This window comes from Octodon degus, unplaced genomic scaffold (assembly GCF_000260255.1).
Source record: "Octodon degus isolate 3935 unplaced genomic scaffold, OctDeg1.0 scaffold00041, whole genome shotgun sequence".
In the NCBI taxonomy this organism is placed as follows: domain Eukaryota; kingdom Metazoa; phylum Chordata; class Mammalia; order Rodentia; family Octodontidae; genus Octodon; species Octodon degus.
The window spans coordinates 9,227,951-9,240,003 of NW_004524617.1; the positions used below are offsets into that span (position 1 = coordinate 9,227,951).

The following is a 12,053-nucleotide window of genomic DNA, read 5'->3' on the forward strand; positions in this document are numbered from 1 at the left end:
TTCTGTCTTTGATTATATGATTTGCCCTTACTCTTCACAATAAAATAAAATAAAAAAAATAAAAAAAAATAAAAAAATAAAGTTCTTTACATGAGTGAGAAGTAATAATAGAAATGAAAATGCCTTGTGCACTTGTGAGATTTTTTTGTTTTTAAATGCATGGATACTAGCATATGTATTGTATATAAAAGCTAGTTGCATATATGTACTGACCTGTTTGGCATAGCTTTGGATTCATGTTCACAGAAACTTTCTTAGTACTCAGGAAAATATTTCTTACATAGTTGGTCAAAATTATAACACTGATCAATATGAATGTCTATGTGTAATGCTGAAAATCTAGATCTAATGCCCAGCAAACTATGTTTTATCTTTCTTCTTGCATTTTTATAAACTGTATGGCAAGAAAGCTTACATTTAAATTCGAGGAGTAAACTCTTTCAATGTTTGTCTTTACAGGAACAGAATAAAACACTGAAAACTGTGTGTGTGTGTGTGTGTGTGTGTGTGTGTTACAAATGTCAGATGACTTGATTACACAGGTGTCAGATACTTTGTACTATTTTATTGTTTCCGATTTGTAACATAAGTCACATACTACACAAGAAAGTTTTACAGGAGCTTTTTAACTTCCTAATTCAATAACGTGTCTTGAATTTGAATGCTTTGGATTGGAAAGATCTCGTATTTTTCAGTAGTTCTTGTTCACTCTGATTTTTATTTATGAAGCAGATCAGTTATTTAAAATCAGACTAAAGAAATGAGAATTTAGATTACACATGAAACAGTACTCTGATGATTTGTGTATGTTTCATTTTTTTCTAAAACTGGACTTCAGTGGATTGTCAATTGAATAGTTCTCATACTTGGTGATACTAACTACAATTACACATTGCTTTTTTATTTGAATGGCAAAAGTATATAATTTAGATATCACAGCAACAAGAAATGCATTTCTATTTCTGTTTGAAGACACACTTTTGTGTTGGATACAGGAAAAGGATCAAGGAAGAGGAGGAGTAGGCAGGGCAAAGATAGTAAAAATGATAAATATGTGATATGTATATGTATCATCTTCCAAGCAGAAATATAATTATTATGTCTTGTAAACATTATGTATGATGATTCCTGAAAGGCAGTGTTGCATAGAAGTTATTTCTTATTTTTCCCACTATTATGTTAGTACTAAAAACAAATAATGTAAGTATCTGGATCACTGTTTGGTGCTTAACTGCTACAGCTCTGACTCACCTATTAAATTAATAATTGTTTAGACCAATTCATTTTAATCTTTGTTATTATTCTTTTCATGGGATTTAATATTAAATTACATGTGCAACTTCATTGTTATCTTGTTCTTATACTACCAGGGCTCAAATTAAAGGCATTTTCAAATGAGTTCAATATATTTTTTTCATTTATCAATAATTATTCTACTAATCAGCAGTATGTTTTAGAAAAACCTAAAATATTGAAGCATGGTTCAAATTTTATTGATTATAATAAATTAAAAATATAATATTTATGACATTTTTGAGAACAAGTAGTTGAAATCTCAGTATTTTTAAATTACAGAAAAGTTTTAAGAATATGAATGGACTGCCTTATTTATCACAGACATGACTCACAGCATCCCATGAAAATTTTCACACTTCAAATTTGTGTGTTAGTGGTTTTAGCATCTTCACAATCATGTTGTGTTCATTAAAGTTTCACATAACACAAGAAACAATTTAAGTGGCCTTCGATAACACTAGCAACATAAAATTAAGTTCATTTTCTGTGATCTTTTTTCTGCTGCCACAATACTTAGATTTTATTCTGTCACTAAAATCTGTTTTTCCTTGAAGGTTAGTTCCTCTTTGTTAACATACTGGATACTATTTTTTTTATTTGGAGCATAACAATTTCATTTTAGTTCAGAGCATTTTTAATAAAATTAAATGCCATGAAGACCTAAGGCTCTTTTGAATAACTCACCAAAAGCATAAGTATCAATAAACATTTGTGCATGTTTCCCATACATTCAGAAGAAAATAAAATAACAGTGCCTTTGATAAATTTTGTATCTCTGTCTAGGTGTGTTGGCACGTGCCTGTAATGTTAACTCTCTAGGAAGCTGGAAGAGGAGGATCTCCATTCTAAGCCTAGTCTGGGCAACAGACTGGAGAACTTACTGAGACCTTTTCTAAAAACAAATATGTCGAGACAGGATTTAAGCTGTAGTTCAGTGCAAAGGCCCTACATTCAGTTATCTATACTTAAAAATGTCACCTCTAATCAATTTGTCAACTGTCTCATGCATCATTTTATTTATCATAGTGTCTTTTAAAAACTTGCTGTATCAACATATACATTTATGGATATTAAGGAAAAGCATGTACTTTTCTTTAAAAAGTGGCAAATTCATTAGTTTCATCATGAAAATAAAAAAATTACTCATTTGTGAGAAGAAACTACAAAACATAATTTACTGAGGAGATAAAGAAATGAATACAATATACACATGACTATTGACAATAATTGCAAAAACATATCTTTTATGGTTTTAATGATCATAGTGCTTTAAGTATATTTATAGACAACTGAAGCAAAATTAGACAAAATATGAACTCATAAAAAAGATTCAGTTTAATCTGATGGGTCTGTAACAAAGTAATTTAGTGTAGTCCAGAGAAAATGATGGATATACATAATTGGAATCAGTAGCAATTGCTTTTTCTCGGAAAAGGTGGGAATGTGTTAGAATAAAGACAAATTTTAAGAATATAGGAAAGTAAACTGAAAGAATTAATATCTTATGACTTCTACATTTCAATTAAAGAAGATAAATTCATGTATTAATTTGGATCCTGCTGCAAGCAAACGTAGATTAAGCCTTTTTTTCCTTCCATTTATGTATTTGGTACAGGGTACATTCCATTCATGTATTTGGTACAGCTCACTACACATCTTGGACTCACAGTGATCCTCCTGTTTTCAGCCTCCCCTGTGCCAGGATTACAGGCATGCATCACCATGCCTGGGCTCATTTACAGGCTCAGTACTCCCCAGGGGTGGGGACAGCACTGTATGTGGGACCAAGAATAGAACCCTGGTCCTCGTGCTTGCCAAAGCAGGCTCTAAATATGTTCAGCTATCTGGCTGACACTTAAGCCTTGAAAACTTAACAATAAGCTAAATATTTGACTGAGTTCTGAATGTAAGGTCTGATTTCATAGCCAAGCATTGTGTGCTTTAAATTGATTTTTCTGCAGGCTTCTAATAATCACTTGGTGAACATAAATTTTTGACAACTTAAACTAAATTGGCCTACATTTATAGGGACATATCTTTAGTACTCCAAATCATATATTTCTTAGAATGTTACCATGTAGACCCTGTTTTTCTCCTATTATTTTTTTGCATCAGTGATATATATTGTATTGATGTGTAATAGTAATATGGAAAATGAATTTATTTTTGGTATAGTACATATGCATAACAAATGTTTATTAATTTCACTCTTATTACTCTCCTTCTCATTTTCTACACCCATATTGACTTCCATCTCCATCTTTAAAAATCTACTTTCCAATTTCCTATCATCTTTGCTATTTCTTTCTAAATCTATTTTTATATTTCTTTTTTTTTCAGGATATCTCAGTTTGGAGCTTTTATTGAAGGACACTTTAATTATGGACTGAAGTTCTTTCATAAAGTGATTATCACATTTTTCACTTTTACTTTTTTTTGATCTGTAAGAACTTTTTCATTAGAACACCTTCACAATAGTATCACATATTAATATGTATGCAACATTTAATGCTTCTATATCGATATATCTATTTTATATTTTACATTATTAAAATGTGTTATTCTAAATATTTTATAATTATTTAGAAAAATTTACCATTTCTTATCAATTTTATTGAGAAACAAATAACAATGTGATAGTTTCAAAGCAGGTTAGTAGGACAGTTACAATAATTAATATATTGCATATTGTTGTCTTTGTAGTAGTTATTCGTAGTACAAGATGCAGACATGATAGCCTGTCCAAATACTGTTAGTACAAATCTTTCTTCTCATTGAATTAAAACAAAGTAGCTGCATATCATATCTATCCTAACTATTTTGTATATACAGACACAAAATTGTCCTTCATTTATATCCCTTTTTTTTGTTTAGTTATGAAAGAAAACATGTGATCTTTAACTTTTTACTCTGGATTTTTTCACTTAACATAATGATGTCCAGTTTCATCCATTTTTTCTACAGTTGGCATGGAATTTTTGTCTTTATGTATGAATAGTATTTCATGTACGTATATGTATATAATATAGTCATCAAAAGTTGATGTTCATTAAGTATAGTATATTGCATTTTTTAATCTGCTCATCTGTTGATGTGTTTCTGCTCTGTTTCAAATGCTTAGATATTGTGAATTTTGCCATAGTAAATATAGGTATAAAAGTATCTCTAAAATATGCTGGCTTTATTTCTTTGGGGTATGTTCCAAGGAATGTTATAATTCAATCAAATTATTGCCCTAATTTCAGTTTTTGAGGAACCAATGTACTGATATCCATAGTAGCTGTACAGTTTTCATTCTCAGTAATAATGTATAAGGGTTTTCTTTCTCAGCATTCTTGCTACTGTGTGTGTATGTAAGTATGTTTGTATGTATTCATGTATTTTTGATGATAGCCATTCTGACTAGAGTAAGATAAGGTGAATGCCATTTTGATGTAGTTTTGGTTTGCAGTTTCCTGTTTGCTAAAGATGTTGAATATTTTTCATATAATTATTGGCTGTTTAAATTTCTTTTTAAGAATTGCCCATTAAGTTCCTTATCCATTTACGGACTGGGACATTGGGTTTTGGGTTTGTTTACTTGTTTGTTTGTTTTTTGGATTGTCAAGTTTTCTTAGCCCTTTATATCTTTTGAATATTAATTCTCTGTAAGAAGAATAGATGGCACATACTTTGTCCCATTCTGTAGACAGTTTCACCAATCTCTCAACTTATTCTTTTGTTGCACAGAAAAATTTTACATGCTGGCCAAATAGCTCAGCAGATTAAAGCACCTACAGGCAATTGAGACTGGTGTGGTGACTGGAGCCTATAATCGCAGCACTTGGGAAGCTGTAAACAGGCAAGTCACTAAGAGTCTGATCTAGTAGTGAAACCCTGAACATCCTGTAGACCCTTCCCTAAAATACAGAAAAAAATTAATTTAATGTAATCTCAATTGTAAATTCTTGTGATTATTTTCCAACTTATTGGAGTTCTATTCCAAAAGTCATTGACACTACCTATAACTTGAAATTCTTCTCTTCCTTTTTTTGGCATATTTTCAAATATTTAGGTCTTATATTTAGGTCTTCAATATACTTTCAATTGAATTTTGTAAACGTGTCAAGATAAGGAGATAATTTCAATCTCCCACCTATGCATATTCAGTTTTCCCAGTAATACTTGTTAAGGAAGATTTCTCCAATGAATGCTTTTGGCATATTTGTCAAGAATCAAATGGCTATAGCTTCATGGGTTTGCTTAGATTTCCACAATTCTATTCCATTGGTCTATGTTTGCATTTTTATGCATGCAGTATTCTAGTTTTGTTAAGGCTTTGGATTAAATTTTTCAAACTGGATGTTATGATACTTTCAGCTTTGTTCTTTTCCCTCAAAATTACTTTGGTTCTTCCAGGGTTTTTAATTTTTTTTATTTTTTTAAAATGAGTAAAAATTAGAATTAAAACAGAAAAAATACAAGTTATACAGAATTTCACTTAATGAAGTAATATGAATTTTATAATATTTGTTATAATACAAAGTGTTGTTTTCCAATCAGTTAGTCATATTACCAGACTTATGTATGTACACTTGAAAGAAGAAAGAAAAATGAAAGAAATGTGTAAAAAAATCAAGAAGTCAAAAAGAGAAACAATTGAAAAAAGAAGATGAAACAAATTAAAGCATTATAAATGTACAGCTTTGCCCCTGTCATGTTTCCTAGCTTTTCTCATTGCTCTCTCTTCATGGTTTAATCCTTAACTTCTCACTTTCCTCTTAATTGTGTCCTACTTTTCTATTTGGCCCTAGCCTTTCAAGGTCAGTGAGGACTCAGGACATAGGAAAACTTGTACCTTAACATTCTGTAACTCAGTTGTGTCCCAAGTTTTCTGATCAAGGAGATTATGGGGCCATAGAGGAAAGTTATCAAGGATGTAGAGTGTGTCTAAGGAGAGTCACATGGAGAGAAAACATTCCATCAGACTTTCACAGAGAGTAAATTGGTCAAGCAATGGTCATGACTCATCCACATGGCTGACACTGACAAAGAATCTACAAACTGTAATACAGGGTTTCAGGATAAATCTTGAGAGAATTTGACTGACCTTGTCAGATACAAAAGTTATATTTCTTGTTGCATAGGTCTTGGTCTTAACCATCCAGCAGAAAAGTATGAAAACGAAGTATAAAAAGTAAAGCCATATTAATATGCAGAGCTCTACAAGGCTCAAGTCAACAACTTCTGACATTGCCAGTCCTATGGATAACCCACTACTATTATGGACTACCGGACAATATTGGATTATTTTGTTGAATTCATGCACCTACAATATTTAAATGGCAATGGAATACCCATCTCTGACAAAACTAAACAAAAAGGGGATAGAAATGAAGTACCATTTTGTGTCTGTATATTCAAAATAGTTAGGATGGATATACAGCTACTTTCTCTTCAATGAGAAGAAAGATTTATACTAATAGTGTTTGGACAGGATATCATGTTTGCATCTTGTACTATGAATAACCACTATGGAGACAATAATATGCAATGTATTAGTTATTGAAACTGTCCTACTAATTGGTTTTGAAACTGTCTCATTGCTATTTGTTTCTCAACAAAATTAAAAAAATTAAAGCATTAACTCCTTCTTTCCATAGACCAGTTGAAATAAACAGTACAGTTCTACAAATCATCCTACTTATATACACAGATAAATCTCTTTCCCCCACTCCCTCTCTTGTCCTTTTCTACAGATCACATAAATCTGTCACCTTTTTCCTCAAGTATTTTGTCTTTTGTATTTCTGTATAAGTTTTAAGATATTTTTCTATTTCTTTGAAAAATGTGACTAATATTTTGATGAGGATTACATTGAAGAAATAGATCACTCTTGGTAATATTGCTATTTTCACAATATTCATTCTGCTTTTTCATGAGTGCTAGAGCTTACTCTACTTCCAGTGCTTTTTTTCAAATCCCAGTTCAGCAAAAAGAGTCTTTAATGAAATGCTGACTGGTCAATATGTCTTCCTGTAAATTTTATAGATGGTGGAAACTGGTATTTGATTCAAACTATTAGCAAGAGAAAGCTCTGGGCATAACACACATAAACATGGAATATAAACAATAGAAAATAAAGTAGGTGTGTTTTGTCACACCCTGAAAATGTTAGGTTGTATAGCAAATAAATTTTCCAGGTATCTGGATCCTGAAGGATAAGGACAACAAATAAGTATAGAAACACCTGTTATTTTCTTTATTGGAAATGTGCATGTATATTTTTTTCCACAATTAAGGCAGACCAAGAGAAAGTGAAGAGAGCACCTCTATCAGTTACCGATCATCAGAATAATATTATATAACAATCAAAAATTTGCTTCAAAATAATAACTTCATGATTTGTTTATTTACAACTACAGCAAAATGTCCCTCCTTATGTTGGCTTGGGTCATATACGTTTTCAGGGCTTAAGTGTCTTTCAATATTTTCTGTGTTATTTTGGCTAAAATGCCTTGAGAGATACATATCTTATCCTATAGCAGGCTAGCTCAACATGTTTTCATTGTAATACACAGATACAGATGTGAGGATAACTAGTTCACATAGGCATCTTTTAAGCCTCTATTACATCACTTCACATTCTACTGACCCAAATAAATCAAATGACCAAATTAAGAATCAAAGTGCAGACATATTTTCAAATTGCAGGATGAAAGTGATCCGTAAACGAGGCATAAAAATTTGGGAGCATATTATGATTAGTCTTTCACAGTGCTCATGAAAAAAGGTCATATTTAATTATATATCCAATTCAAAGACTGTTGAAACTAGATCACTGTGCCATTAACAAACAAATAAGAAATTTCTTGCTCATTGTGCCTGGTCTATTTCTCTGCTCTTCAGATATGTTGTAATCACACAGAATGAGTGGTGTAGTACGGGAAGGATGTTAAAAACGCTAGGTAGTAATGAGACAACATCCATCTGAAGGGGAATCAAATTAAGCAGGTGAGAAGGCTAAACAAAATGAAACATTTTAATCATCAATTTTTTGACTGGATATCCATTACTGAAATGAGGCTGTCATTTGGTACTATGAGAAGCAGTTGATTGTGAAATACATTTTCATAACTGGAGTAGCCATGAAGTTTGACTTATATTTTCATCATGTGCCTGGTGACTATCCAAATTAATAAATTTATAGATATAGTGTTGGACAAAACCAAATTATTGAATGACTAAAATCAATTAGTAATTTTTAATTAATTATGTTACCTCAATAAATAGCGAGTAGTATTTAAGAATGAGTTATTCAAAGGAAAACTACAAAGTGTTTGAGTTTAAATCTCATTTGTGTTTCTGCTGATTAATTTAACATGGGGTTTTATTTCATTATTTTATTTTTATTTTTTTAATTTTTTCAGTATCAGGAGTTGAACTCAGGACCCTGGATCTACAAGGTTTTCAGTGTCTCATTACTAGATTAGACTCAGTGGCGATCCCCCGGTTTATAGCTTCCCAAGTGCTGGGATTACAGGCATGGGGCTCCAAGCCCAGTCTCAATTGCCATCTCAGTGTGCCCCGGGGGTGGGGCTGGCATAGCAAGCCCAGAAATCAAACCCCAGGCTGCAGAGCTTGCTTGCTGGCTCTTTAATCTGCTCAGCTATTTCGCTGGCCTCTCTCAGAGTTATTTTAAGGATCTGATTATTTATTTATTTATTTATTTATTTATTTATTTATTTATTTATTTATGGAATTGGGTTGAACTCAGGTCCTTGCACTTGCCAGACAAGCGCTTATTCTGCTGAGCTATCTCCCTGGCATATTTTAAGGATCAATTGAGTTAACATAACTAAAGAACTTCACACCTCATCTGGTAAAACATGTACTTAATTGCTACTACAATTTACTAATTCTGTTTAATAAACAACTTTTCTACAGTTGTGTGTAAAATAAAATAATCTTTTTGGAGAGTAGTCTGGCTTATGTTGCATAAACAAAATTTCATCACTTGTTCTACTGGTGGGACTTGGCAACAACATATCTCACAGGAAGTGCTCTGCTCCCAGACATGGGTCCTTGGGCTTTTTGCCTCCGAAGCACAGAAGCAGGCGTCAAGGCAAAGTGAAGAGTTTCATCAAAGATGACCCTTCCAAGCCCATCCACCTCACAGCCTTTTTGGGGTACAAGCCTGGCATGACCTATACTGTGTGTGAATTGGCTAGGCCAGGATACAAGGTGTAAAAGAAAGAAGTTGTGGAGGCCGTGACTAGCATGGAGACACCACCTGTGGTGGTTGTAGGAGTTGTGGGCTATTGTAGGTGTTGTGAAACTCCTCAAGGCCTCCAGGCCTTCAAGACAGTCTTTGCAGAGTATATTAGTGATGAAAGCAAAAGGCGCTTCTATAAGAACTGGCATAAATCTAAGAAGGCCTTCACCAAGTACTACAAGAAATGGCAGGATGACATGGGCAAGAAGCAGGTGGATAAGGACTTTAGCAGCATGAAAAAGTACCACCAGGTCATCTGCATAATCAACCACACCAGATGAGCCTGCTCCCGCTCTGGCAGAAGAAGGCCCACCTCATGGAGATGCAGGTGAATGACAGCACCATGGCCAAGAAGCTGACTGGGCCTGGGAGAGGCTGGAGCAGCAGATCCCTGTGAACCAGGTGTTCAGGCAGGATGAGATGATCAATGTCACTGGGGTGACCAAGGGCAAAGGCTACAAAGAGGTCACCAGTTGTTGGCACACCAAGAAGCTGACCCCCAAGTCCCATGGAGAGCTGTGCAAGGTTGCCTGTATTGGAGTGTGGTACTCTGCCTGTGTGGCCTTCCCCATGACCTGTGCTCAGCAAAAGGGCTACCATCACCACATAGAGATAAACAGAAGATCTATGAAATTGGTCAGGGCTATCTCATCAAGGATGGCAAACTGATTAAGAACAATGCCTCCAACGTCTATGACCTGTCTGACAAGAGCATCAATCTTCTGGGTGGTTTTGTACACTACAGTGAAATGACTGATGACTTTGTCATGCTGAAAGGTTGTGTGGTGGGGAAGAAGAAGCAGGTTCTCATCCTCTGAAAGTTCTTGCTGGTGCAGACCAAAGGGCGGGCTCTGGAGAAGATTGACCTCAAGTTCATTGACACCACCTCCAACTTTGGCCATGGCCACTTTCAGACAATGGAGGAGAAGAAGGTATTCATGGGATGACTCAAGAAGGACCGCAGTGCCAAGGAAGAAAGCGTGTAATGGCAGGAACACCTACACTGCTGGTGGGGTCTCAATGAAAGCTGTTTGGCAGTGGAAAAAAGAGATTTCATCAATCACGTAGCATTTGAATAGAAAAGGGGGCCAGCCAGATAGCTCAGGGCTTGCTTAGGTAGAACACAGCTTCCAGGGTTCGATCCCCAGCATGCTGTGCCAGCCCAGCCCCTGGGACACACTGAGATGGGGATTGAGACTGGGCGTGGTAGCAAACACCTGTATTTCCCAGCACTTGGGAGGCTGAAAAAAGGAGAATCACTATGAGTGCAATCTACCTAGTGAGACCCTGTAGACCCTTTACTAAATACATAAAAAAAGAAAAACAGCTGAAAAGAAAAGAAGTGCTTTATGAAGAAGCATTACAGACAAGACACTCTTTACAAACCCAAATTTTTATTTTACTAAGCTTGTTTTGGCATAGACATCCCTTAGAAATTTTCCCACATTTGACATTTCTCTACCTGGATGTTTACAATTTATTCAATTAACATATATTTGCTGTGTATTGTTGAATCATTAGCATTCAAAATTGTAGCTCTAACTTCTAAAAGACAAATAGTACAATAGTTTTATATGTTTGACTTCTAAACTTTTATTAGTTTCTTTAGATTACAAAAAAAAATCTACCTCTCAATATAAGGTAGAAGTCATACTTTAGGGTTAAAAATAAAGTTGGTAGGACAGGCCAAATATCTCAGCAGGTTAAAGTGCCTGCAAGCAGGCTCAGAGGCCAGGGGTTTGATCCCCAGACCTGTAGTGCTGGCCTCACCTCCAGAGCACTCTGAGAGGGCAATTGAGACTGGACGTGGTGGCACGTGTCTGTAATCCCAGCTCTTGGGAGGCTGTAAACAGGAGGGTAACTACTGAGTCTGATATAGTAGTGAGGCCCTGAACACGCTGTAGACTCTTCCCGAAAAATACAAAAAATAAAAAATAAAAAATAAAGTTGGTAATAATTTATTCAACCTAATTATATGATTGAGAAATAGTAACACTAATCCAAAAATATAAATATAAGTTATATTGAAAATTCCACACACTCCACGTGAATATGTAATATATTTAGATTGTGAATATGTAATATATTTAGATTAAGAAAATGTCTCCTTAGTACAAGTGAGTACCAACCATGTTTGTCATTTCATGTTGCTGCAGCAGTTTTGATATACCAACAGTGATACTTCAAGAATGTCTTGGCTTTAGATTCATAGCTATTATAAATAATTCTATGATCTTCTTTCATCTGTAAAACTTCATTTGTTTCATTTCTAGTATCTCAGTAACCCTTTATTGAATAATCTTTCCTCTCTTAATGTTTCTTCCTTCAAAATCTATTTGTTGGTATAAATTTAAAATCCTTTCTCCTCAATTTCATTTATTTATTTATTTATTTTTCATTTTTTTAGCTTAATATTTTTTTCTACAGTTTTATTGATAAACATATAGCAATGAGACAGTTTCAAATCAAATCGGAAGTACAGTTTCAACAAATAATACACTGT

The 12,053-nt window shown here is 33.9% G+C and overlaps 1 pseudogene; it reads left to right on the forward strand.

Moving 5' to 3' along the window:
- LOC101561642 overlaps positions 1 to 10,497 on the forward strand; it is a 19,026-nt pseudogene extending 8,529 nt beyond the window's left edge.
- Positions 10,498 to 12,053: the final 1,556 nt, after the last annotated feature.